Raw genomic sequence first — 24,269 nt, forward strand, 5'->3', positions numbered from 1 at the left:
ACATAATTATACCAAATCCACATGCATAAGTAATGTTTCAAGGCTCTTCTTACCATCCTCTGTTTCCCCCATATCTAATTACCATGACATCTCTCATTACTGTTTAGCTCAGACTTTTTATTACTAGATTCCAAAATATCTAATCACCCCTTCCAATGTATAATAATAACATTTACATCAGTCCAAACTGTTCTTTCCTTCCTAACCAATTTATGGTCCTTTTCTTTCAAAATTCACTCATTCAATATATGTAATCCTGTGATTCCAACAATCCCATACATATTTGCATGGCTTTCCAACTGTAGAGGTATAATTACTATACCCTTCTTCATCTATGTTGCTTGTATATATTCTTGGGAGTCTGTATGTTTTTACCCTCCTTCTCTATTCACTGTAAACCTGATCAGAGCTGCAGTCATGCACTCCTGTGTACAATGCTTGCTTCCCAGGAAAAAATCAAGTTAGAGGGATTTTTTTTAAGGGCTCAGAGGTTAAAGCATCTGCCTGCAATGGGGGAGACCTGGGTTCAATCCCTTGGTCGGGAAGATCCCCTGGAGAAGGAAATGGCAACCCACTCCAGTATTCTTGCCTGGAGAATCCCATGGACAGAGAAGCCTGGTGGGCTACAGTCCACAGGGTTGCAGAGAGTCGGACATGACTGAGTGACTTAACTTTCACTTTCTGGTGATCCAGTGGTTAGGAGTCTGCACTGCCACTGCAAGGATGTGGGTTCAATCCCTAGTCCAGAACTAAGATCCCACATGCCGAGTAGCATGGCCAAAAAAGGGGTGGGGGGAAGAGAGGGAAACTGAAGCACAGAGAAGTTAAGTCATTTGCCCAAGGTCACGCAGGATGTTTGTATGCATCCTCCATGCTCTTGACCAAAAAATGAAAAATTAAAAAGATTCTGAGTAGCAATAAAAAACTGGAAAGAAAATAATCTATATTTTTTGTGAGCTTCCCACCAACCCTACAACAGCAAAGTAGTAAATATAACTAGATGTAGGTTGTTAATAATTAAATCATGTAATTAAGTGGTAATTATGGAAAGTGAAAAGTGAAAGTGTTAGTCACTCAGTGGTTTCTGACTCTTTGCAACCCCTTGGACTGTAGCCCACCAGCCTCCTCTATCCATGGAATTCGCCAGGCAAGAATAGTGGAGTGGGGTGCCCTTCCTTTCTCCAGGGAATCTTCCCAACCCAGGGATCGAACCCAGGTCTCCCACACTGCAGGCAGATTGTTTACCATTTGAGCTACCTAGAAAGCCCCTTATGGAAATACAGGCTAATAGAGATTTTGTGCCTTAATTCATATGAAAAATATTAGAAAGTTATGAAAAGTAATCTTCAGCTTTTACTTTTAAAAACCTGTCATTAAAATTAAAATTATATGAAATAACTCAACAATTGCCATGGGTATAAAGGAGTAATCTGGAGTAACTCAGTAAAAGATGAACTCTGGGTGCTTTTTTCTCCAATAAATAAGGAGATTGTAGGTGACAACTAGATTGGTATATGCATGAAACTAAGGGTGGGGTAATGTATCCAACATGATTGGGGTTACATTGAGTCATTTTCCATTCACTCCATTATGTAGGGAGACCCCATCTGTATTTGCTGTGATTTCTGCTCTTTTACCATAAAAATACTTCGCATAACGCATTCCTCCTTCATAAGAAAGACTCTATCTAAGGTCAGGGAGAATTGTCAAAACCTGTGAACTCAGATTAATCAGGTAAGAGAAGTCAGAATGTTTTTTCTTTAGCAGAAGAGTACAAAATTTCCAAAGTTAAAAACTGGAAGATATTGAATGATGGACAGTCCAGTCTAGAGAAGGAAAAAAATAAAACCCTGCCAGTAAGAGCAACAGAATGATGTAGGGCAGGGGTTGACAAGCTTTTTCTGTGAAAGGCTAGATATGAAATATTTTTGGTACTGTGGACCATACAGTCCCCCTACTTAATAATTGTGCAGTGAAAGCAGTCTGTGTTCCAACATAACAATATTTTGGAAATATATTGTTTTTATATAAAATATTTTTAAAAACCACTAAAATTTAAATTTTATATAATTTTCACAAGTCACGAAATATTAATCATCACCTAATTTTTTTCCAACCACTTAAAAATATTAAAATAGGCAGTGGGCCCAATTTAACCCAGGTGTCATAGTTTGCTGACCCCTGATATAGAGTACTGAACTTTTAAAGTTTTTAGATAATTAATGATAGATCAAAGGAGAAGTTAGCAACAGAAAAAAAAGTACAGTTTCACTACTTTGCAGGGTGATCATTTTGCGAGGAATCTTTTGAACTAATGAAGAAAGGGAGAATATCAAGCAAATGCAACTGAACAGTATTTGTAGGTGTTAGTTTGTTTCATTTTCTTATGTATTTTCTTTTCCCCCATTCGGGTTAGTTATAGGTATGCATTGCCTCCATGATGGGTTGTCACACTCAGAGACAGAAAATTTTCAGGAAAAAAAAAAAAAAATTAAGGTCAGAGCAGTTTCTATCCCTTAGAATTTGTGGAAAGAGGAAGAACGGATGGGAAGTCAAAAGAGTTAGATGCTGTCCCTTGCATCTCTGAAAAGGAAGGGGAGGAAGGTTTAGCAGCAGTCTGTGTGGACTGATGGCTGAGGAGAACTCAGAGGGGCCGGTATCTGCAACAGGAATAGCTGGTTCTCATTGGCCAATGCAGACCTCACCTACCAGAAGCCCCAGAAATCAGTGCAAGTGAGACTGGGTTTCTTCAAGCCCGTAGAATATTGTCTTGAAATCCAATTGGAAAAATAAGAATTACAGTTATCTTTCTCATGTAAGTTTGTGGCATAAGAAATATACCCACTTTACTTACACAGTTCAGATGTCAGCTACCTAACTGATCCCAAGCCCTCAAGGCTGCTGGGGTAACCACATTGCAGTCACAGAAACACCAGGAAACCTAATCTCATTTGCCAACATATTCTGGAATCCTTGGAGCTTATGTTTTTCTTTATTTTTTGCTTCTGCTGAATTCCCAAGTCTAGCCTCTTTTGGCTATTCTTTTTCTTCATCCCACATCATTCCCAAGGCAAACATGGCCTCTTCCTCTTTATTTTCTCAAAATACCACGGACACAAGGCACCTTTGTCTGGTAGTTTTTCACTGAAGAAAAGCTAGCAGTGCAAGGGGGTGAAGAGAAAGAGGACTTCGTTGTGCTTCAGCAAACATCTTAAAAATGGATATCAGCACCCCTTTCTGTAGAGATCTTTGGCCATAGCTGGAATTCCTCACTGGCTGCCACTCATGAACTTTGTCATCTTGATGAATTCTTCACATTCTACTCCCCATTCTTATCTCACTCACTCCTCACTTTTCACCCTCTTCCTCTTGGGTTCCCCATGAAACCTACAAATTCTTCAGCAATTCCTTGTTATCAGAACAGTGTTTTTCCCTTGGTCTTGCTTCTAGCCTGTCCCAGCTAGACCTACCATTAAAATAAACAATGTTCTTCTTCTGCAACAAGAATTAATGTGACCCATTTCCTCAGCATGAAGTTCTAAGAAAGTTGTGTCTTCTTTGAATGCTGAAATTATCTGCATAAGACTTAACTATCCTGATGAGCAGAGACTGTAAGAAGAAACATGTCCCTCTACTTCCATCTGGTCAAGGCTATGGTTTTTCCAGTGGTCATGTATGGATGTGAGAGTTATAGTATGGACTATAACGAAAGCTGAACAATGAAGAATTGATGCTTTTGAACTGTGATGTTGGAGAAGACTCTTGAGAGTCCCTTGGACTGCAAGGAGATTCAACCAGTCCATCCTAAAGGAAATCAGTCCTGAATATTCATAGGAAGGACTGATGTTGAAGCTGAAACTCCAATACTTTGGCCACCGGATGCGAAGAACTGACTCATTTGAAAAGACCCTGATGCTGGGAAAGATTGAAGATGAGAGGAGAAGGGGATGATAGAGGATGAGATGGTTGGATGGCATCAACGACTCAATGGACATGAGTTTGAGTAAAGTCAGGAGTTGGTGATGGACAGGGAGGCCTGGTGTGCTGCAGTCCATGAGGTCGCAAAGAGTTGGACATGACTGAGCGACTGAACTGAACTGAACTGAACCACTTCCCTGACATTTCCTCCTTTGATATTCAAGAATGGAGTGGAGGATGCTTAACTCGGTTCTTAGGAGTCAGTCTAGTCCAAACCCACAGTGGGGAGAGAAGGGCAGACTATGCCTGATTTTTAAGACGGATCCCACGTTTTGTTCTTTGTTTTACTGCCCTCATCTTGTCATCTTTAAAAACATCCCTGTATGATCTGTGGCCATCATTATCCCCTGCAGCAGTGATTCCACTTCTGGGCTCTCAGAAGCTTTTCATGGAGTGTTGGCAAGGAGGTTGGGGGCACTGGGAAGATGTGGAGACAAGGATTCTCCGTAAAATGTTATGCTGCAGCTTTAGGTTGCCCTCAGCTGCCATTGGCACCCCACTCCAGTACTCTTGCCTGGAAAATCCCATGGATGGAAGAGCCTGGAAGGCTGTAGTCCATGGGGTCGCTGAGGATTGGACACAACTGAGCGACTTCACTTTCACTTTTCACTTTCATGCATTGGAGAAGGAAATGGCAACCCACTCCAGTGTTCTTGCCTGGAGAATCCCAGGGATGGGGGAGCCTGGTGGGCTGCTGTCTCTGAGGTCGCACAGAGTCGGACACGACTGAAGCAACTTAGCAGCAGGAGCAGCAGCAGCAGCTGCCATTGACTCAGGCTCCCACACTTTGCCTCTGATTAGCATAGATCCCTGGAGAGGCTGTAATGATGTTCTAAGGCTGGGTGACCCCACTGCCTTTGTGTAAAGCTAGCAGAGCACCTCAGCAAGTGGATGAGAACATACTTCTGAGGCCAGACTATTTCAAGTCAAACTCTAGTATATGTGACCACCTTCAGCAAGTTATTTGCCCTTTTTTATGTCTCAGTTACCTCACTGGCAAAATGGGAATAAAAATAAGAAATACATATCTCAAAGAGCTGTTACGAGGATTAAATGAGTTAATACACAGAAAATGTCACCCAACTCACAGATACAAATGTTTACCCTTATTAAGCTTGCAAAGAAGGCTCTGTGTCAATACTGACTTAGGCCTCAAGTTTTCAAGACCCATTCCTGCATCACATTTTAGCAGAGGTTTCAAAGCATTCACACTATACCAGTTTGGCTAAGTCACAGATGGCTTTAACCGTCAGGACCACTTGACTACCAGTGGATACTGACACCAAGACAAAATCACCACATAAAAGAAACTGGATTTTATCTTGTTGATTATCAAGGGCCACTTTAGTCTTATTAACAGAGGAGTGATGTGGTCACATTTGTTTTTATACAGATAACTTTTTTTTTTAACTGCAAAGGAAATATTCACCATGGGAAGGAAACTAGAAGCAGATTGATCACAGAGGAGGTACCAACAGATTATGGGCTTCTTTGGTAGCTCAGCTGGTAAAGAATCCACCTGCAGTGCAGGAGACCCCGGTTTGATTCTTAGGTTGGGAAGATCCCCTGGAGAAAGGAATAGCTACCAACAGATTATACTAAGCTAAGGTGGTGAGGACATAAATTCAGATTGCAGTGGCGATGAGGTTGTAACCAAGGGGCTGATGCTGAGAATTCAGATTTAGGAGGTAGATTCAGTAAGACTTACTAAGGAAATAACAGATGAGGGAGAGGACTGATGTCTGATAATGCCAAGGTTTTTGAACTAAATAAGTAAGTAGGAGTTTTACCAACTCGCTGTGTTCTCCCAAAGGCAAGACTTTTCTTCTGGGGAACAGAAGAGAATGAGGCTGAGTTGACTGTTGGTCAAATGCTTCTAGAGTTACAGATAGAAGTGAAAGCTGGAGTTGGAAATTTGGGAGTTGGTAAACACTGACTTTCAGTGAACTAGCAGAGGAAGAGTAACTACTATATAAAGAAAAGAGGAAAAACTTGGAGGACACCCAGAGAGCTAAGAGGGAAGGGTTTTAGGAAAACTCACTGAAGAGTAAGTCTTGAAGAAGGAGCAGTCTGAGAAATCAATAAATTGCTCTGAAGAGGCTTGCAACCTCACAGTAAGCAGCTGCAGCAAAATGAAGAGATCAGAAGTCACTGGCTTTAGCTGTGGGATTAATAGGAGGTGAGACTAGAGTCAGTGAACATTCAGTTCAGTTCAGTCACTCAGTCATGTCCAACTTTGTGTCCGACCCCATGGCCTGCAACATGCCAGGCTTCCCTGTCCATCACCAACTCCTGGAACTTGCTCAAACTCATATCCATGGAGTCAGTGATACCATTCAATCATCTGATCCTCTGTTATCCCCTTTTCCTCCCACCTTCAGTCTTTCTCAGCATCAGGGTCTTTTCAAATGAATCAGTTCCTCCAGTCAGGTGCCGAAAGTATTGGAGTTTCAGCTTCAGCATCAGTCCTTCCTATGAATATTCAGGACTGATTTCCTTCAGGATGGACTGGTTTGATCTCCTTGCTGTCCAAAGGACTCTTAAGAGTCTTCTCCAACACCACAATTCAAAAACATCAATTCTTCGGCACTCAGCTTTCTTTATGGTCAACTGTCACATCCATACATGACTACTGGAAAAACCATAGCTTTGACTACACAAACCTATGTTAGCAAAGTAATCTCAACTTTTTAATATGCTGTCTAGGTTGGTCATAGCTTTTCTTTCAAGGAGCAAGTGCCTTTTAATTTCATGGCTGAAGTCACCATCTGCAGAGATTTTGGAGCCTAAGAAAATAAAGTCTGTCACTGTTTCCATTGTTTCCCCATCTATCTGCCATGAAGTGAGTGTAGAATGCCCTTTTTATGAAGCTTGGTTGGAAAGGAGGGAGAACAATAAGAGGGTAGTTAGAGATGGGAATCGGAGAAGGCAATGGCACCCCACTCCAGTACTCTTGCCTGGAAAATCCCATGGATGGAGGAGCCTGGTGGGCTGCAGTCCATGGGGTCTCTAAGAGTCGGACACAACTGAGCGACTTCACTTTCACTTTTCACTTTCATGTATTGGAGAAGGAAATGGCAACCCACTCCAGTGTTCTTGCCTGGAGAATCCCAGGGACGGGGGAGCCTGGTGGGCTGCAGTCCATGGGGTTGCTGGGAGTCGGACACAACTGAGCGACTTCACTTTATTTTTTCACTTTCATGCATTGGAGAAGGAAATGGCAACCCACTCCAGTGTTCTTGCCTGGAGAATCCCAGGGACGGGGGAGTCTGGTGGGCTGCCGTCTATGGGGTCGCACAGAGTCGGACACGACTGAAGCAACTTAGCAGCAGCAGAAGCAGAGCAGAACAGAAATTCGAGGGGTGAGTAGGAGCAAGAAAATACTAATGTATCAGAGTTCCTATTTCTGACTGGCTAATTTAAGCAATTTTATTGAAGTTTACTGTAAACTGTCAGGCTCACATAATCATAAGGCATCTGGGACCATCAGACTTCAGGATGCACAGAAATTCAGGGAGCTCTGGAAAGCCAAGAAGCAGGAAGCAGAGGGTAGAGCAGCTGTATCATATCCTGGACCTTTTGGCCAGCATGCTGCCTCCTCTGCTCTCCTGGGATGCATAACCTCCTTGTGTCTCTCCTTAAACAGGCAAATTCTGGAGAAAGCACCTAGCGCCCTCAGCCCACTGTCCTCTGGCTCCTGCAGTGGAAGCACAGAATTAATTCCCCAAAAAGTTCTGGAGAAGCCCCAGGCAAAATAGAGATGCTATTAGGGAGGAGAAATAGAAGGGGGAGGCAAAAGAACTGCAGATAACCAGACAGTTCAGTTAACCAGACAGGGCTGTTGTCTGGGGCTGCCTGTTGACTGTGGGTGATGCAGAACTGGTCACTAATAAGTGAATAACCACATGGTGGCGCTAGTGGTAAAGAACCCACCTGCCAACGCAGGAGACTTTAAAGACTTGGGTTTGATCTCTGGGTCGGAAGATTCCCTGGAGGAGGAAATGGCAACCCACTCCAGTATTTATGCCTGGAAAATTCCATGGACAGAAGAGCCTGGTGGGCTATGCTCCATGAGATCGCAAACAGTCAAACATGACTGACCATCTATCTGATCACAGCACATAAGAACCTTATGACCTAGAACATACAACTTTCGTTGGCTGTAATATGTATAATGTAGTATTTAAAGGACAAACTGAAAAATAAAAAAGGAATAAATTGAAATAGGCATTAGCAGTGTAATGAAAAGATGCTAAATGAAATTGCCTCAGAATAGGAAAATAATTATTAGCATTTTGCTCTGTTCCGACCTACAGGTCAGAGTTGACTATCACAGGTCCTTTGAGAAAAGTTTTCTGCAGGCTTAATGAACAGCATGGGCAAAGGTACAGAAACAGAAAGTACAACTTGTATTTGGGAAATGGCACATATCCAGTTTGGCTGGGGTGGAGGAAACATGAGTTTGTTCAGACCTTTCCTGGACTTTTATTCTTCTGAGAGCTGAACAATACTTTTTAAGGCACTTACCTGTTTTGCAAACCTGCTTTTAATTCTCATATAGTGTGAATGACCTAAAACTCAAAATCTGACACTGAATCTCACCAACTGAAGTTCATAGTTCATATTTTGGCCTCTTGCTCTCTTTTATCCTTTATTAGTCATGGAGAGATTAAAAAGCAACTGATATATTGTATACCAATGTTCATAGTAGCATTATTCATAGTAGCCAAGAGGTGGAAACAACCCAAATATCCATCAACAGACAGATAGATAAACAAGATGTGGTATATACATACAATGGAATATTGTTGTTGTTTAGTCACTAAGTCATGTCTGACTCTTTGCGACCCCATGGACTGCAGGACATCAGGCTTCCCTGTCCATCACCAACTCCCGGAGCTTGCTCAAACTCATATCCGTCAAGTCAGTGATGCAATCCAACCATCTCATCCTCTGTCATCCCCTTCTCCTCCCACCTTCAGTCTTTTCCAGAATCAGGGTCTTTTCTAATGAGTCAGTTCTTCGCATCAGGTGGCCAAAGTATTGGAGCTTCAGCATTGGTCTTTGCAATGAATATCCAGGACTGATCTCCTTTAGGTTGGACTGGTTGGATCTCCTTGCAGTCCAAGGGACTCTCAAGAGTCTTCTCCAACACCACAGTTCAAAAGCATCAATTCTTCACTACTCAGCTTTCTTTATAGTCCAATTCTCACATCCATACATGACTACTGGAAAAACCATAGCTTTGACTATACAGACCTTTGTTGGCAAAATAATGTCTCTGCTTTTTAATATGCTGTCTATGTTGGTCATAGCTTTTCTTCCAAGGAGCAAGCGTCTTTTAATTTTGTGGCTGCAGTCACCATCTGCAGCGATTTTGGAGCCCCAAAAAGTAAAGTTGTCACTGTTTCCGTTGTTTCTCCATCTGTTTGCCATGAAGTGATGGGACCAGAAGCCATTATCTTAGTTTTCTGAATGTTGAGTTTTAAGCCAACTTTTTCACACTCCTGTTTCACTTTCATCAAGAAGCTTTTTAGTTCTTCCTCACTTTCTGCCATAAGGGTGGTGTCATCTGCATATCTGAGGTTATGATACTTGTCCCAGCAATCTTGATTCCAGCTTGTGCTTCATCCAGCGGGGCATTTCACATGATGTACTCTACATATACGTTAAATAAGCAGGGTGATTATATATAGCCTTGATGTTGCTGCTGCTAAGTCACTTCAGTCATGTCCGACTCTGTGCGACCCCAGAGACGGCAGCCCACCAGGCTCCCCCGTCCCTGGGATTCTCCAGGCAAGAACACTGGAGTGGGTTGCCATTTCCTTCTCCAATGCAGGAAAGTGAAAAGTGAAAGTGAAGTCGCTCAGTCGTGTCCTACTCCTAGCGACCCCATGGACTGCAGCCTACCAGGTTCCTCCATCCATGGGATTTTCCAGGCAAGAGTACTGGAGTGGGGTGTCATTGCCTTCTCCGCCTTGACGTTACTCCTTTCCTAATTCTGAACCAGTTTGTTGTTCCGTGTCCAGTTCTGACTGTTGCTTCTTGTCCTGCATACAAATTTCTCAGGAGGCAGGCAAGGTGATCTGGTATTCTCATCTCTTTAAGAATGTTCCACAGTTTGTTGTAATCCACATAGTCAAAGACTTTAGCTTATTCAATGAAGCAGAAGTAGATTTTTTTTTTAATTCCCTTGCTTTTTCTATGATCCAGCCTATGTTGGAAATTTGATCTCTGATTCCTCCGCCTTTTCTAAATCCAGCTTGTTTATCTGGAAATTCTCAGTTCACATACTGCTGAAGCCTACCTTGAAGGATTTTGAGCGTAATCTTGCTGGCATGTGAAATGAGTGCGATTGTGTGGTAATTTGAACATTCTTTGGCATTGCCTTTCTTTGGGATTGGAATAAAAACTTACCTTTTCCAGTCCTGTGGCCACTGCTGAGTTTTACATATTTGCTGGCCTAGTGAGTGCAGCACTTTAACAGCATCATCTTTAGGATTTGAAATAGCTCAGATAGAATTCCATCACTTCCACTAGCTTTGTTTGCAGTAATGCTTCCTAAGACCCACTCGACTTCACACTCCAGGATGTCTGGCTCTAGGTGAGTGACCACACCATCATGGTTATCTGGGTCATAAAGAGCTTTTTGTATACTTCCCTGGTGGCTCAGACAGTAAAGCATCTGTCTACAATGTGGGAGACCCGGGTTTGATCCCTGGGTCGGGAAGCTCCCCTGGAGAAGGAAATGGCAATCCACTCCAGTACTATTGCCTGGAAAATCCCATGGACAGAGGAGCCTGGTAGGCTACAGTCCATGGGGTCTCAAAGAGTCGGACATGACTGAGCGACTTCACTCTCCTTTCCTTTCTGTGTATTGGGTATCTATTAATAGGCTCTGCTCTCTTCCACCAAGTGAATGAATAATTCCTGCGACCATATCCGTAGGTGTAATCAAAATGGTGATGCACCACCTCCAGATGACCACTTCAAGGGAGAATTTGTTGCCCTGTTGCTGGGTGTGCTGTCAGCCCCTTAAAGGCTTCCCTCAGTATAGAGACCCACCTCTGGCCAAGGTCTCTTGCCTCCCTGGGCAGCCCACATGTCATGTCCCATCAAGCAGGGAGTAAGGTCCAGCTGTTTGGCCCAAAACAGTGTACCTCTGATGGGCCATATTAATTCAAAACTCTGCATAGGTTCTCCCTTTACCCAAACCTGCTCCCTTCCACAGGGGTGGATCACAAGCCACTCCCTCATGAATATGGGAAGAACAAAACTCTGTCTCACAGTTAGCTTCCTGGAGAATATAATCTGAATGGACAGACTTAGTTCCATTAAAACCAGCAAGAGGGAAAAAACAAGTGTTACATAGGGAGAAACAAGGATACTAGAGCATTTCTTGTTGAAATAATGCAAGTGAGAATGCTATATGCAGCAAAATACCTTTCAGAAACTAAGGCAAAAATATTTTCAGATGTAAATAAATGGAAAAATCTATCACTAGAATGTCTACACTACAGAAAAAGTAGTTTGAGAAAGTTCACTGAACTATATACTAATGAGTTGTGCACTTTTCCTGTGTGTATTTTTTGCTTTCAACTGTTTACACTTTAAAAAAAAAAACAACAAGAATAACTTACATTTATTGTATTATGACTGTGGGCAGCTTTCTTCTCTTTACAGTCTGGCCCCTTAAGCCCTGACTGCCTTAGTGACTCCCTGATGCTTTCATACAGATAGTCTTTTTTATTTCCCTAAGTGCTCAAGTTTTTCTTGGTAACAATTTTGTTATGCTACAAGTACTTCCATTATAGATCAAAGCAGAAGCTTCTGTTACCTTTCTTTATTAGAATATAAAATTCTCATTCTGCTTGACGTGTGAGTTTGGCATTGTTAGAAAATTATTTTAGGAGCAGGATACTGTCTCCAGATTCACCTCTTCCCCATCTCACAAATAATTCTATATTTTAGATAGCACTTTCTTCCTTCTCCTTCTAAATTAACAATATATATGAAACTGTTAGGGCTTCCTCAGTGGCTCAGCAGTAAAAAATCCAAACGTAGTAGCTGCAGGAGACATGAGTTTGATCCCTGGGTCAGGATAATCTCTTGGAGGAGGGCATGGCAACCCACTCCAGTATTCTTGCCTGAAGAATCTCATGGTCAGAGGAGGCTGGTGGGCTACAATCCATGGGGTCACACATGACTGAAGTGACTTAGCACATGAAACTTTTAATTATCTGTGTGTATATATTGCTTCCTCATTCTCTATAGATTAAATTCAATAGGCATATTCCTGTTTCAAAACAATAAGAAACTAAAATTTATGTCATCTGTGTATTAGGCCCAGTAGTGAGTACTTCATTTAAGTTACCAAGTTTGAATCTTTTATTATATACTCTTACACATAGGGGATTGTTCCATGAACAATAACTATTTTTGAGCCTCTGTTGTATGATATGTATATACTAAGGTGCTGTGGATAAAGAAGCAAGAAAAATGTCCATGATCACTCTTTAATGACAAGAGAAATTCTAGTACACAATATAGTGACGTGTGATGTAAGAGAGGAAACACAGGAAGACATCTAGCTTAGGTGGATGGGCTCAGGGGTAGAGCAGGTGGCCAGGGAAGTCTTATTTCACTCATAGAGGCTACAGAGGGATTATTGGAATATTAGAATAGGCAAATAAATGAAAAGAGACTGGAATATATTATTTATACATATATACGCATATAGTGGTAAAGAATCTGCCTGCCAATACAGAAGACTCAAGAAACTTGGATTCAATCCCTGGGTAGGGAAGATCCCCTGGAGAAGGAAATGGCAACGCACTCTAGCAGTCTTGCCTGGGAAATCCCAGGGACAGAGGAGGCTGGCAGGTCACAGTCCATGGGGTCCCAGAGAGTCGAACACAACTTAGCAACTAGACAGCAACAACATAGGGTGCACACAGCAGAGTCAATCCCACAACACCTCCTGCTGAGGGTTTTGCTGCAATACACATTCTGCCTTTCTCAGCATTTTTTGTGGCAGCATGTTATTGATTCTGTTACTTACCTTAGTATCCCTCCAATAAATGAAATTGCTTTTTTTACTCACAATGACTAGATAAATTAATTTTTTTAGCTTTACAAGCACAAACAAAATGAAAAACAGTGTAAAAGAATTACTCTGAGATTGGGCTTTGATATTTCATAATCTTTGATTACTAGAGGTAGGGACAAAAGATCTAGTCTAAAAGTTCTAGAATTTTCCTTCACTATCTCTAAGGAGGACACAAGAAAACACTTTAGTCTTAGAGAATCACTTCAGTGTACACTCTTGGTCATGCACATGTGTGGGCACCTATCCTTTATTTTTGAATTAGTCTTAGTTGTTGGTAAAGTCATTCACGTGTCAATGTAAAATTTTTAAACGTAAAGTTTAGTACACCAGTTTCTGATCTTAAATGCACATGCAGAAAAATTAATTCCTTGTAATGTGCCATCTGTGGGCTAACCAGCAAATCAGAATATGTGTAATTGTGCACAATAAAACTTTTTCTCAGATTGTGTAGCTCTTTTGAAGTGAAAGTAAGAACCGTATCTCAGAGCATTATATTTAGACTGTCAGTTTTTTCTAAGAAATAAAAATCATTAAAAGCTGAATGAAAAATAAGGGCAACTTTTAAATTCAAATGTGCAAATACACTTTCGACAATTGCAAAAAAAATTTTTTTTTTATTTTAAATTTTCTGCTCATGTCCAGAAATTTTGTCAGGATAGCTAATAATTCTGCGAATTCTAATTTTAGATGTGGTCATCATGTGTTTTCAAATTAGTTGGGTGATGTTTTAGGAGAGATAACATTTTAAGAATCTAAAAACTGGGCGGGGGAAAGCACACATAGAAATCAGATTTAGGTACCTGAATGAAAAAGATTTATAGCAAATTTATCAAAGAAATCAGAGAAGTTGTACTGAGGAGTAGAGTGAAAGCAGACACTTGTGTTACCACCCACCTTCCTTGGGTATAAAATTGTATTTTAAAATGTGGTTTTACTTAATATGAGCTCTTGTTTTCTTTTTTCTCCATGTATTTTTTACACAATATGGCTGAATTTCATCTTCATGTATTTAATGTAAAAAATATGTTTTAAAATATGTTAGAATTTAATATTTATTTGATTACAGTTTTTTTTTTAATGACATGAACTTATGGGAAGCTTCCTCTTTAAGGAAAGATGTTATTGTTCAGAAGCATAAAATATATGCAATTCTGAAGTCCTTGCATACACATTGTAAGAAAAACATTCCTTGGCCAGAGCTCTTTTTATTCTTCCCTGGGAAAATAAATTAAGAAACATCTTTTGTACTTAGCCCTGTTAAGCAACAAATTTTGAATTGGTCTGATACCAGAGGAAAAAAATTTTGGATAGGTGAGCAACCTCTGGAAAGAAGAGTAGTGAATAAGCATTTCATTTTGTATCTTAACAGGGAAGCAGGGGAGGATAAAGGTTTTGTGGGACCTGAAGGTCTACATTTGGGGACATCTGTCAAACATCTGTTGAGGAGAACTTTTTCCAGGCTTCATGTAGCAGACCAACAGGACCAGCAGTCCAGATTTGAGCAGAATTGAGGGCTCTGGCCGGGAGTCCTCCAGCAAACAACAGTGTATTCGGAAAATTCCTTCTCTGGCATTCGGTCTTTCTGTTTCAGATCCTGTACATAACAGAGTTCACTCAGAGAAGCAGAGCCTCTAGGATACATAAGGGGTGAACCTTAGGCTACTGTGGATCTCACAAAGGCCCTTTTCTTGACATAAGATGGTGGATGAGTTCGAAGGATGAGGGTAAAGTGGGAAGGGTAGATGGCCCTCCGGGAAGCAGGAGCCGGAGCCCATGAAGATGGACTGAAAGCTGTGTCAGCCCTAGTTGCCTCTGACCTTGGTGTTGTGGGTGTCCCGGAGAAGCAGAACCCTCTGTCACATGCTGAAAATCCAGAGGAAGCCAGGGCAGCTGCAACTCTGGCAGAGGCCTTAGGCCGATGAGATGAGCCAACAGACAGGCAACAGCAGGAGACAGCTACAAAGCCTGCCTGCCCTGCGAGCCTCTCAGCAGGAATCTCAGCTGTGGGGAAGGATAGGGATTTCTGGGAAATGGAGTTCAGTCTACATAGTAGTGTTAATCCAGTCCGACTCTTTGGGATTCCAGGGACTGTAGCCCACCAGGATTCTCTGTCCAGGGGATGCTCCAGGCAAGAATACTGGATTGGATTGCCATTGTCTTCTCCAGGGGATCTTCCCGACCCAGGTGTTGAACTGGGGTCTCTGGCATTGCAGGCAGATTCTTTATCATTTGCGCTACAGGGAAGACCATAGTCTAGATAAGTTGACACCATCCCCAACCCCACCCCCTCCTCCCGCCCCACCCCTTTTTCTTGGTTCCTTCTTTGTCTTTTTCTTTATCAATCTGCATTCGGCCTTTTTTTCTGGATCATATTTGTCAGACTTTCTCAGAAAGGCTACATTAAGGCAGTTTATTTGTTTTATTTGTTATTATTATTATTTTTTTTTAGTTTTTGCACATCTGAAATGGCTTTATTCACACGTTACACGTGATTGCTACCTTGGCAGTGGAGAGTCCCAATTTGGGCAATATAAATTCCCTCAGAATTTTTAAGGCAGTCTTTCTGTGGAGAAGCAAGATGTCATTCTGAGTCTCCATACTTTTTTATGTGATTTCACTTCTGAAAGCTTTTTGCAATTTTTCACTAACACTGCTATTCAAAATTTTATCATGATTTTCCCAAGAGGTGGGTGTTTTTTGTCTTGTTTTATAAATTCTTTGTTGTTGTTGTTGTTTAGTCTCTAAGTCCTGTCTGACTCTTTGTGACCTCATGGACTATAGCTCCCCAGGCTCCTCTGTCCATGGGATTTCCCAGGCAAGAATACTGTAGTGGGGACTTCCCTGGTGGCAGAGTGGATAAGAATCCGCCTGCCAGTGCAGGGGACATGGGTTCAATCCCTAGTCCAGGAAGGTTCCACATGCCGCAGAGCAACTAATCCTGTGTGCCTCAACTACTGTAGCTCAAGAGCCTAGAGCCTGTGCTTCACAAGAGAAACCACTGCAATGAGAAGCCCAAGCACCACAACAAAGAGCAGCCGCTGCTTGCTGTAACCAGAGAAAACCCACGCAAAAGCAGCAAAGACCCAGTGTAGCCAAAAAAAAAAATACTGGAGTGGTTTGCCATTTCCTTCTCCAGGGGATCTTACCAGACCAAGGATCAAACCTACATCTCCTGCACTGGCAGGCTGGTTCTTTACCACTGAGCCACCAGGAAAGCCTTGTGCTGGCAAGTAAATAGACTCATCTCCCTTTCCTTCACTGAGCCGTCCCTGGTGGCTCAGTGGCAAAGGATCTACCTGTCATGCAGGAGACACCAGTTGGGTCTCTGGGTTGGGAAGGTCACCTGGAGGAGGAAATGGCAACCTACCCCTGTATTCTTCCTGGGAAATCCCCTGGGCAGAGGAGCTTGCTGGGTTCCTCTCCTTCAGTCCTGGGAGTTGTATTGTTTCTTTGATAATTCACTCTCCACTGGGGCCTGTCACCTCTTTGAAAGTTCTATTAGGTACCTAATTGACTTCCTAAACTATACCTCTAATTTTCTTATCTTTTCTCTCCTATTCGACTTCCCTTGTATTTTTATTCTGCTTTTTGGCAGGATTCCTTGAATATATATTTTAATGCACTCAGTGAAGTTTGACTTTGACTATTTAATTTATTTAAGCTCTTTCTGCTTTGTGCTATTAGAAAGAGGTGCCTGGTTGTATTTTTTCTATACATACTTTAACTTTCTCTGTTTGTAGCTCCTGCCTTTCAATGTTCTTGCTACTCCCAAATGAAAATAAATTCCAAATCAAATTCTTTTAGGAGTAAAAATTGGGCAAGTGGTAGGTAGTATATGTATAAAGAGGGTAGCAGTTACATGGGGTAGGGAAGAGGCAATCAGGTCCAACTACACTTTATATATTATTTTACCAATCCCCTTATTTTCATCCTTGACAGTCACTCTCAAGTTTTGTGTTTCCTCTAAAATCTCTTCCAGTAAGTTGTTGTAATCTCTTATTCCTTCACATGTCATTCCTGTTTGCTTTGACATTGTTCTTGTTGTTTAGTCACTGAGTCATGTCCAACCCTGCGACCCCGTGGACCATAGCTCACCAGGCTTCTCTGTCCATGGGCTTTCCCAGGCAAAGATACTGGAGTGAGTTGTCATTTCCTTCTACAGAGGATCTTCCTGACCCAGGGAATGAACTCATGTCTCCTACATTGGCAGGCGGATTCTTTACCACTGAGCCACTAGGGAAGCCCTTTTTTGACATTGTAGGTTTATATTTTTTTATTTCATTGCTGTCATTTTAAAGAGATTTGAGGAGAAAACACATATTAAAATATGTAATCAATCCACCATATTTAACAAGATTTTGGTAACAATTTTTTTTTTTTAGCTAGAAACAGAGCTGTACTTATCTTTGGAGAAAGCTTTTCTTTTTCTTGGTAAGTGATACTTTAATAAGCTTTTATTATACAAAAGTACAGTGCAGACTATATTCTGAAATGGAAACTTTATGGAAAAAAGCAAAATTTTTCTGCATCATCTATAAATTTGTCTTAATAGTAGGTAAAGAATCCCTAGTAGTTAGTACTTTATTGGCTGGGGACATAGAAGTTTCTTCCCCTCTTATAAACCAAGAGAGGAATTAAGGGTAGGATATGATCAAGGACATTCTCTGCATGGGGGGTTATGTAATTCCTTCAATATGTCAGTAGTGTGGGTCCATGGATAAGGGGAGAGGTGGCCCAGGGGGCCCTCTATTCTCTATGGAGAAGAGAATAGTCATAGCTAATATTGCTGCTTAACATTTTCCTTCTCTGCATTGTAATTTCCTTCCATTATCCCATGAGTTTCAGAAGTTTTGCAAAAATCACAGCCTGTTAAATGCTTTTGTTGGGGTTTCAGGGGAGAGGCTTGTGTCCAAGTCTAGATTAGGTTAGGGAAGGAGAAAGTGATTTTTTCCTACCACCACGACTTATATTTTGAAATCTGGTGGTAACCGCAGCATTTCAAGACCACCATGGCCCTATAACTCCAGAAGTTGGCCAGAAACAGAGCAAAACGACTAGACTTTTTTAGATAATATGGGTTTCCCAACTGGATAATTCAGCAGTTTTGTGATTTTCTGCTTTGAGTCCCAGAGGAGCTATGAAGGGGATTCTTAATTCCATGGGACTCTGTACCCCAAGTCTCAGTTCCAACCTAGTTGATTCATCCATTGCACATACTTTTTAGTGTTGCCTTGCTATCCATGAACTTTCTTAACTTTGATATAAAACTTCAGTCCTTTTTCATAGCATGTTCTGGGCTTCCTGTGTAGCTCAGTTGGTAAAGAATCTGCCTGCAATGCTGGAGACCTGGATTCAATCCCTGGATTGAATATCCCTGGAAGATTCCCTGGATAAGGAAATGGCAACTCACTCCAGTATTCTTGCCTTGACAATCTGATGGATAGAGGACTCTGGCAGGCTACAGTTCATAGGGTTGCAAGACTTGGACATGACTTAGTGCTATCTTTCTTTCTTTATAGCATGTTCTAGGGAGATTTCTTGGAGATAATAATAAATAAGCAAAAAATAATTTAAAAGTGGGAGTGGGTCATAAGGGTTATTAGATCCAATAGCTGTTTTCATAGATGAGAAGACTAACGTTCAGAGAGGAGCAATGACTTGCTCAAGAGCATATAATGAGCCATGACAGAGCTTGGAAATCAATGCAGTTCTCTCACTCTTCAGGAAAATGACTTTATTCCCTTGACCATACCATTCATATTGACATGACATGGATTAATTAATTCAGGACCCATTTTTGAGTATCTATTAATTTAAACTTTACTAGTTACATAGACAACAGGAATAGGTAGGGTGATTCACTAGTAAGATTTTGGTTTAGTTTTACTAATTTTAAAAATACTTTTCCATAGTAATTTCTCAGACTTACACTACTTGAGAATGTTTTATATCCTGTCAGGACTCCATATGAAATGATATCTAAACCAACATTTTAGAAAGTTTATATATTTAGGAGTTTTATTATTTCCACCTGAGGGGCCCTGTTAGTTGCCTGAAATGAAGATTAGCCTTGATAATCATTTCCTTGATACTTAAAGTATGTTCCATTCTAAATATTTTTATAAAAGTTATATTTTTAAGTTGAAAATGTGCTCACTGTATTCAGTTCAGTTCAGTTGCTCAGTCGTGTCCAACTCTTTGTGACCCCATGGACCGCAGCATGCCAGGCCTCCCTGTCCATCACCAACTCCTGACTTTACTCAAACTCATGTCCATTGAGTCGTTGATGCCATCCAACCATCTCATGCTCTGTCATCCCCTTCTCCTCCTGCCTTCAATCTTTCCCAGCATCAGGGTCTTTTCACATGAGTGAGTTCTTCGCATCAAGTGGCCAAAGTATTGGAGTTTCAGCTTCAGCATCAGTCCTTCCAATTAATATTCAGGACTGATTTCCTTTAGGATGGACTGGTTGAATCTCCTTGCAGTCTAAGGGACTCTAAAGAGTCTTCTCCAACACCACAGTTCAAAAGCATCAATTCTTCAGCGCTCAACTTTCTTTATACTCCAACTCTCACATCCATACATGATACTGGAAAAACCATAGCTTTGACTAGACAGACCTTTGTCAGCAAAGTAATGTCTCTGCTTTTTAATATGCTGTCTAGGTTGGTCATAACTTTTCTTCCAAGGAGCAAGCATCTTAATTTCATGACATCAGTCACCATCTGCAGTGATTTTGGAGCCCCAAAAAATAAAGTCAGCCACTGTTTCCACTGTTTCCCCATCTATTTGCCATGAAGTGATGGGATCAGATTCCATTATTTTAGTTTTCTGAATGTTGAGTTTTAAGCCAACTTTTTCACTCTTCTCTTTCACTTTCATCAAGAGGCTCTTTAGTTCTTCTTCACTTTCTATCATAAGGGTGGTGTCATCTGCATATCTGAGGTTATTGATATTTCTCCCTGCAATCTTGATGCCAGCTTGTGCTTTATCCAGCCCAACGTTTCTCATGATGTACTCTGCAAAGTGATAGATAGTGAAGTTGCTCAGTCATGTCTGACTCTTTGCAACCCCATGGACAGTAGCCAACCAGGCTTCTCCATCCATGGGATTTTCCAGACAAGAATACTGGAGTGGGTTGCCATTTCCTTCTCCAGGGGATCTTCCAGACCCAAGGATCGAACCTGGGTCTCCTGCATTGTAGGCAGACGCTTTACCATCTGAGCCACCAGGGAAGTTAAATAAGCAGGGTGACAATATACAGCCTTGACGTACTCCTTTCCCTATTTGGAACCAGTCTGTTGTTCCATGTCCAGTTCTAACTGTTGCTTCCTGACCTGCATTACAGATTTCTCAAGAGGCAGGTCAGTATTCCCATCTCTTTAAGAATTTTCCACATTTTGTTGTGATCCACACAGTCAAAGGCTTTGGCATAGTCAATAAAGCAGAAATAGATGTTTTTCTGGAACTCTCTTGCTTTTTCGATGATCCAGCAGATGTTGGCAATTTGATCTCTGGTTCCTGTGCCTTTTCTAAAACCAACTTGAACATCTGGAATTTCATGGTTCATGTATTGCTGAAGCCTGGCTTGGAGAATTTTGAGCATTACTTTCCTAGCGTGTGAGATGAGTGCAATTGTGCACTCACTGTATTTAGAGCAAAGGATTTTATAAGTCCCATACAAGGTGTCTCCCCCTTCATTGGCGGTTAAGGTTGGAAAGTGTGACCATCAGGAATGTATGCTGGTAGAATACACTAAAGGATATATGACAGTTGTCTGAGTTTAGTTCATGATGGGGATGAGAACAGACATGTTCACTGCTGCAGGCGGGAGCCACTAAAGATGGAGAGACCCGGAACTTGACTTTCCTCCTGGGACTGGGTCAGGTATCAAGTAAGGGGCAGGCACAATACAGAGTCCAGAGGGTTTGGATGATAGTGTGCTATAAGTGATGTATTAATTGAGAGAGTTCTCTGACTATAGTCTTCCAAAAGGAGAAAAGTGAAAGTGAAGTTGTTCAGTCATGTCCGACTCTTTGTGACCCCATGGGCTGTAGCCTACCACGCTCCTCCATTTTCCAGGCAAGAGTAATGGAGTGGGTTGCCATTTCCTTCTCTAGAGGATCTTCCTGACCCAGAGATCAAACCCAGGTCTCCTGCATTGTAGGCACATGCTCTACCATCTGAGCCACCAGGGAAATCCAAAAGGAGAAGGAAAGAATTTGTCAGTGCTCATCTAATCTTGTCTGGGAGCCAGAGTGACCTGATTAATCTTGGTGCAACTATATCTGTCATCCAGTGGAAATATTCTCTGGTCAGAGAGGAAAATTATATCTAATTACTTTACTTTGGGGAAAGGAAAAAAAAAGCCTCTAAGTCCAATGCACTTTATTCAAGTTCTTTGTTCATCAAAATTCCTTTTGCTTGATTTGCTTTTGTGTAATATCTATCTGATGCTGAAGCTGAAACTCCAATACTTTGGCCACCTGATGCGAAGAACTGACTCATTTGAAAAGACTCTGATGCTGGGAGGGATTGGGGGCAGGAGGAGAAGGGGATGACAGAGGATAAGATGGTTGGATGGCATCACTGACTCAATGAACATGAGTTTGAGTGAACTCCGGGAGATGGTGATGGACAGGGAGGCCTGGCGTGCTGCGGTTCATGGGGCTGCAAAGAGTCGGACACAACTGAGCGACTGAACTGACTGAACTGAATATCTGTCCACCATGAGGAAAACTCTGTAAATTCCTAAACAGGTTATCTTACCAAGCACTTCTCTTTTTCTAAATTAATATGGTTACTTTTGTTTTATTTATCCTTTGAGAAACTGTTATCCGTGAGTCCATTTTCCAGAAAATAATCACTCAGGGTAAATGTGTAAAATACAACTTCTAGACAAGCTGATTGAAGGTGTAAGCCTAATGATCTCACTATTCTGCTCAGTAAAGTCTCTTTAAGAAGCTGTGCCCTGTATGCTAAGTGAAAAAAGACAGAGAAAGACAAATACTGTATGATATGGGGAATCTAAAAAATACACAAACTAGTGAATATAACAAGAAAGAAGCAGACCTGCAGATATAGCGAATAAGTTAATGGTTACCAGTGAGGAGAGAGAAGCAGGGAGGGGAAAAAAGAGGGGTAGGGGAGTAAAAGGTATGACTAGTACATATAAAATAAACTAAAAGGACTTATTGTACAACATGGGGGAATATAGCCAATATTTTATTTTTTAATTGGAATCTAGTTGCTTTACAATGTTGTGTTAGTTTCTGCTGTACAGCAAAGTAACTTAGCTATACCTAAACATAAATCACCTCTTTTTTGGATTTCCTTCCAATTAAGGTCACCACAGCATTGAGTAGAGTTCCCTGTGTTGTACAGTAGGTTCTCATTAGTTATCTATACATAGTATCAATAGTATGTATGTATCAATCCCATTCTCCCAGTTCATCCCACTCCTCCCTTCCCCCTTGATGACTATAAATTTGTTCTTTATTATGTGACTCTGTGTAGCCAATATTTTATAATAACAATCATTGAAGTATAACCTTTAAAAATGGCAAATCACTGTATGTACACTTGTATTATATAATATTGTACAGCAACTATACTTCAAATTTTAACAAAGAAAGAAAGCGGGGCAGGTGGGCAGCAGGAAGCAGCTGCACCTTAGAGTACGCATCCCAACCACTCTGTTTCTGGCCCATCTCCTCAAAAACTGGATCCCACTGGCTCCTGTTTATCATTGTCTTCTCACACTTCTGTCAGCCAGTGAGCTCAGGTCTCATTCTCACTTCATCGCTTTGGTACAGCTGTGCAAGGTCACAAATCTGACCTTTCCTGATGACAGTTCCTCCACTACGCTATGACAATGCATCCATGAACTACAGCGATAGTATTCCTCCCAGGAGGTTCAGCTTCTGGCATGCCTTCACAAGACATTCACCCTAAATTCTGCCCTTGGGGGCTTCCCTGGTGGCTCAGACGGTAAATAATCTGCCTGCAATGCAGGAGACCCAGGTTCGATCCCTGGGTCAGAAAGATCCGCTGGAGATGGGAATGGCAACCCACTCCAGTATTCTCACCTGGAGAATTCCATGGACAGAGGAGCCTGGAGGGCTACAGTCCATAGGGTTGTAAGAGTCGGACACAACTGAGTGACTTTCACTTTTACTTTTTTTTCTGTCCCTGTGTCTAATTTGCTTTTTCCAAGTTTCTCTTGAGGCATAGGGCTGGAGAGATCCTTGACAGACAGCACTGACCATCTTTAATGGTAAAGGGCACAGATTCTGAGCCAGTCTTCCTTTGAATCCTAGCTCTCCCTCTTGCTAATATGTGACCTTGGGCTAGTTCTTTAAACCTCTGTGCCTCAGTTTCCTCATCTGTGAAATGAAGATAGCAATTCCTGATGATAGGGTTGTTGGGTCTGAATGAGTTCATTTTTTACCATGTCTGGTACATAATTGTGCCACACATGATAGCTATTGTTACCACAATGATTGTCCCTCCTCTGAGGAAGTAGGCACAGGGCTCATTAAATGCTTGAACAGGGAAGAGGCAAAAGGGATACAAGGATTAAAAAAAAAAATACATTTTTACTTGAAAATGTTGCATTTTACCAGAGGTAATTATCAAATCAGCCAAATAATCCCATACCTTTGTTTTTAAAATTTAACTGCAGCAGCTTGAATTTGTTATTATGAATGTATAATCTCCACTTCTCCTGTGGGTATAAATCACTCCAACCTAATTGACTTTTTCTTTCCAATAAATCAGCAGGATTACCTTTTCCTTAATAAACTGGAAAACTTCTCAGGGAATAATGTGACAATGCTTAACGGGAAGGCTGAACACCAGTAATACTTGAGTTCAGAAAAGAACAGCAAAGAAACAACTTTTTACTGGAATCTGAGTTAATAAATAGTGATCAAAGAACAAACAGCAAAGGACTGTGTGAGTTACAACAGAATTAAAATAGAAATGAACCTGGGTTTCCAGTCTGAAACTATTACACAATATGAATAATGAAGCTAACATCTCACACATTCAAACTCCTCTACAATTTAAAACAAAAGGAACAGCTCATTCAGAGGATAACTGATGCTTACAGATAAATTTCACAATTTTGCCCCTCAGGGAATATTTTTGTATATTTTAAAGATCAAATAAACTGTTTCAT

The 24,269-nt window shown here is 41.3% G+C and overlaps 1 protein-coding gene across 2 annotated transcripts in view; it reads left to right on the top strand.

Annotated features, from left to right (window-relative positions):
• The window catches only part of FGL1 (fibrinogen like 1), a 53,656-nt gene that overhangs the window by 4,730 nt on the left and 24,657 nt on the right, over nucleotides 1-24,269 (top strand). The window lies entirely within an intron of this gene.

This window comes from Bos grunniens, chromosome 27 (assembly GCF_055505025.1).
Source record: "Bos grunniens cultivar Pamir isolate PY7600 chromosome 27, Bosgru_T2T1.0, whole genome shotgun sequence".
NCBI classification, from domain to species: domain Eukaryota; kingdom Metazoa; phylum Chordata; class Mammalia; order Artiodactyla; family Bovidae; genus Bos; species Bos grunniens.